Consider the following 5,407-nt stretch of genomic DNA (forward strand, 5'->3'; position numbering starts at 1 on the left):
CATTTGAAGCACAAGAGCAAGGAGTTCATCATCAACACACCACCTATTACCTTTTGGAGAGTGGTGTCTCCTAGATTGGTTAGGTGTCACTTGGGAGCCTCCGTTAAGATTGTGAAGTTGAACCAAGGAGTTTGTATGGGCAAGGACATCGCCTACTTCATGAAGATCTACCCTAGTGAGCCAAGTCCTTCATGGGCGATGGCCATGGTGGGATAGACAAGGTTGCTTCTTCGTGGACCCTTCGTGGGTGGAGCCCTCCGTGGACTCGCACAACCGTTACCCTTCATGGGTTGAAGTCTCTGAAGGAAATATGCCATATATGCAATAATAAAGTTGTTATTTATATTTCCTTATATTATGATAAATGTTTATTATTCATGCTAGAATTCTATTAACCGGAAACTTAGTACATGTGTGAATACATAGACAAACAGAGTGTGCCTCTACTTGACTAGCTCGTTGAATCAATGATGGTTATGTTTCCTGACCATAGACATGAGTTGTCATTTGATTGACGTGATCACTGATGTCTACTACACATCCTTCTTCTTGTAGACGTTGTTGGGCCTCCAAGTGCAGAGGTTTGTAGGATAGTAGCAAATTTCCCTCAAGTGGATGACCTAAGGTTTGTCAATCCGTAGGAGGCGTAGGATGAAGATGGTCTCTCTTAAGCAACCCTGCAACCAAATAACAAAGAGTCTCTTGTGTCCCCAACACACCTAATACAATGGTAAATTGTATAGGTGCACTAGTTCGGTGAAGAGATGGTGATACAAGTGGTATATGGATAGTAGATAAAGGTATTTGTAATCTGAAATTATAAAAACAGCAAGGTAACTAATGATAAAAGTGAGCGTAAACGGTATTGCAATGCTAGAAAACAAGGCCTAGGGTTCATACTTTCGCTAGTGTAAGTTCCCTCAACAATACTAACATAAGTGGATCACATAACTATCCCTCAACATGCAACAAAGAGTCACTCAAAAGTCACTAATAGCGGAGAACAAACGAAGAGATTATGGTAGGGTATGAAACCACCTCAAAGTTATTCTTTCCAATCAATCCGTTGGGCTATTCCTATAAGTGTCACAAACAGCCCTAGAGTTCGTACTAGAATAACACCTTAAGACACAAATCAACCAAAACCCTAATGTCACCTAGATACTCCAATGTCACCTCAAGTATCCGTGGGTATGATTATACGATATGCATCACACAATCTCAGATTCATCTATTCAACCAACACATAGAACCTCAAAGAGTGCCCCAAAGTTTCTACCGGAGAATCACGATGAAAACGTGTGCCAACCCCTATGCATAGGTTCATGGGCAGAACCCGCAAGTTGATCACCAAAACATACATCAAGTGAATCACATGATATCCCATTGTCACCACAGATATCCACGGCAAGACATACACCAAGTGTTCTTAAATCTTTAAAGACTCAATCTGATAAGATAACTTTAAAGGGGAAACTCAATTCATTACAAGAGAGTAGAGGGGGGAAGAAACATCATAGGATCCAAATATAATAGCAAAGCTCGCGATACATCAAGATCGTACCATCTCAAGAACATGAGACAGAGAGATCAAACACATAGCTACTGGTACATACCCTCAGCCCCGAGGGAGAACTACTCCCTCCTCGTCAGGGAGAGCACCGAGATGATGAAGATGGCCACCGGAGAAGGATTGCCCCCTCCGACAGGGTGCCGGAACGGGTCTATATTGGCTTTCGGTGGCTACGGAGGCTTCTGGCAGCGGAACTCCCGATCTATTGTGCTCCCGGATGTTTTTAGGGTATATGGAGATATATAGGCGGAAGAAGTACGTCATGGGGGCCACGAGGGGCCCACGAGGGTGGAGGGCGCGCCCAGGGGTGGGCGTGCCCCCTGCCTCGTGGCCTCCTCGCAGGTCCCCCGACGTGCACTCCAAGTCTTTTGGGCTTCTTTCCTTCCAAAAATGAGTTCCATGAAGTTTCAGGTCAATTGGACTCCGTTTGATTTTCCATTTCTTCGAAACCCTAAAACAGGGTAAAACACATGGTCATGTTTGCTGAAATGTTTGAATTGCTCTCGACATGGTCATTTGGTTGAAGATTGCCCAGGTAAATTTTGTCAAAGATGCATCAAACGGATCCATGGGTGCACCTGCCATATGACACGTTCGATGGAGACTACATGCATGATGGGCCGTAACCCTGCGTGCATTGCATGCCACAGAAATGACCACCAAGTTAACCAATGTCCTGGCCTTATTCGATGTGATTCATGTGGCTCTTTGGGTCACAAAGCCCATGGGCAGCAGCACCAGCAACATTGGCCCAAGTTCAAATGCCAGCCCATACCCGCCTCGGGTAGTTTTGGGATTAATGATATGGATGGGAGTTTTCCGATTAGTGCCCAAAAACAAAATCATGGAAATCGCAACGCTTTGGAAAATAATCGGAGTTCAGTTTGACAAGTGAAACAGAAAATCCCACCACGTGTTGACGTGGCAACTTCTCATTGCATGCCGATACGCCTCCCCCATGCTTCAGCTGTCAACTCCACCGCCCGGGGGACCCAATCCTGTCCAGTCTCCTCTGTTTCCAAAACCACCTCTGCCTCCTCCAAACTCGCTCCTCCATCGCCATCCAAGAACTCTGCTACGCCGACGACCAACTCCGGCAACAAGATGGCGAACTTTCCGGTCAGGCCGTTCGTGTTCGCTCCGCTCAGTGTCAACATTGAGAGGGGGCCAGATCATCGGCTGCAGAGGATTGTCATGGTGGTGGATGACCCGCCATTAAACCATGACAGGTATGCTATCATCTCGATTCAGCCTCCTCCTCCCGATCATCAGAAGAGATTTGCCGCATCATTAGGGAGGATCTGGAGTATCAGATTTCAGATGAGTTTATTTATCTGTTTGGCATTGGTTGCGTTGCTTTTGAAGATATGCAAAGCAGAGATGAGGCCATTAGAGAAGGTCCTCATGCTATAGATGATGATTCTTATTTCACCCCCACTCCCCATGATGAAGGAATCAACATGCGGATGCCCGCTTATTAGTATGAAGTTTGGGTCATGATGCTAGCTTTTCTAATGGATTACATGACAGAGCACTACGTGCACAAGGCTGTATCTAACTTTGGAAAGTTAATAGTTTGGCCGAGGCCCAATGAGAACAAAGCCAGGGTCTTAGTTAAGTGCCACATTAAGGATATCGCGCAGGTACCACACATTCTGGTAGTGTCTAGAGTTGGCATGCTCCCAGGATTGGGCCGATCTTGGTCAGTACCAGTTTATGTTACGAATGGCAGAGATACCGTGCCTGGGTTGGTCGACAATGAGGATGTTCCACCTCTCCTCAATGCCTCCCCACCCTTATCAACTCCCTTATTATACTCTGATGCAGCAAGCCAGGATAAATGATATGGAGGCCCAGCAGGCGGCCAATGAGCAGATGTGGAATGCTGCTGGACACGTGCAAGAAGAAGTTCAGGCAAATGGTTGGGCTGCTTGGCCGGTAGTCCCACCTCCTTACACTGGATTCAGTTTCAGGACGTTCTTTGAGTATGATGGTCCCTCCCTCATGGATGGAGTGCACCCAGAGCATAACATTGTGGACAACCTGTCAGATGTTTGGTCTGAATTCTCTTAGGTTGAAGAATTGGCTGACAATTTTATTAATGGGGTCCCTTCGGCACAGTTTGCTTTTGTCAAGGCTGGGGGTGAATCAGTCTCTTTCCTGATAATTGCAGACGTTGAACTGCTGTGGTGGATTGGAGGCATGCTCAAAAGGAATTACACAAAGTCGCTACTTCCTGCTGTCCACCCTGAAGGAGCTTATTTGCCACTCAATCCTTTTACTTTCTTGCAGCAGCAGCTACATGTGATTGCCAGTGCTCTGATGGACTCGATTTCTCCTGAAGTTGATGTGCTTGGCTGCTTCTTCAGCTCGTCATTTGGGGGTATCATCGTTGATAAATGTTGTAGTGACATTGTGGATGTTTCTGTTTCTGTTGAAGCTTCTTCTGCTGACGAGCAGAACATGCAGAGATCTTGTTCTGTTGCTGATCACATTAGCTCTTTGCTGTCTAATGAGCCTACACATGTGGACACCGTTCTGTTGCGCCGGAGTGCGTGCTCTAACAATTATGATGGGTTTAAAGTGCCACCGATGTCTGACAGGAAACCAGTGTAGTCCAAAGTGGAGCCACGGAAAGTTCCTCAAGTGCAATGCTCTTCTTCTACTACAGTACCATGTGTTTCAGATAAGAATGACAAGGTACATAGTGAGATCCCCCCTCCCACACCTATTTCTACCATACAATCTATTAGTACTAATATGTGTGGCTTGCGCCCAAATCAGTTAAGCAAGCAGAAACTGCTCGCGTCCGTGGCGGCGCAGGAGCGTGACGATCTCAAGGCTGATGCTTAAGGCGTGGAAGGTGTTGTGCTGGAACATGCGGGGGATCAACTCCGACCAGAAACTTTTGGCGTTGCGCAATGCAATTGATAGTAGTGGTTGTTCTGTTATCTGTCTTCAAGAAACTAAGCGTGCATCTTTTTATAAGTCTTTTGTAAGAACTTTCTGTCCAAAACGGTTTGATAAATTTGAGGTTGTGCCCTCTCAAGGGGCCTCTGGGGGTCTGATCACTTTATGGGATAGTTCAATCTTTATTGGAGATCTTATCTGCTCTGAATCTTTTGCTTTGGGCATTAAGTTTACTTCGTTGCAAACTGCCAAATCGTGGAACTTGTTTAATGTATATGGCCCATGCGATGGTCCTGTTAGGAAAACCTTTACCTCCTGGCTGTTTGATCTTGATATTCCAAACAATGAGGACTGGTTGTTATGTGGAGATTTCAACTATATCAGGGCCCCGGATAATCGCAACAAGCCAGGAGGGAATGTTAATGACATGTTAACTTTCAATGATTTCATCCAATCACAAGCCCTAGTGGAACTGCCGATTAAAGGGAGGAGGTTTACGTGGAGTAACATGCAGACAGATCCACTCCTTGAGCAACTTGATTGGTTCTTCACCTCGGCCAATTGGACCTCTAGTTACCCCAACATGACAGTTGCACCTCTCCCAAAACCGGTCTCGGATCATGTGCCGTGTGTGATCTCAATTGAGACTTCTGTCCCTAAATCTAAAATCTTTCATTTTGAAAACTTCTGGATATCATACCCTGGGTTCTTTGAAGTTGTGCAGTCCACTTGGGACAAAAGTTGTTTTGCACATAATTCGGCTGCTAGGTTGTGCAAAAAATTTAAACACCTGAGATATGCACTGAAGAAGTGGAGCAAGAACATCTCCAGATTGAATCTGTGTATTGATAACTCCAATTGGGCTCTTCTGGAATTGGACGGGATTGAGGATTTGAGGCCTCTCACAATCCCGGAGAAGAACTT

This window comes from Triticum urartu, chromosome 4, assembly GCF_003073215.2.
Source record: "Triticum urartu cultivar G1812 chromosome 4, Tu2.1, whole genome shotgun sequence".
In the NCBI taxonomy this organism is placed as follows: Eukaryota; Viridiplantae; Streptophyta; class Magnoliopsida; order Poales; family Poaceae; genus Triticum; species Triticum urartu.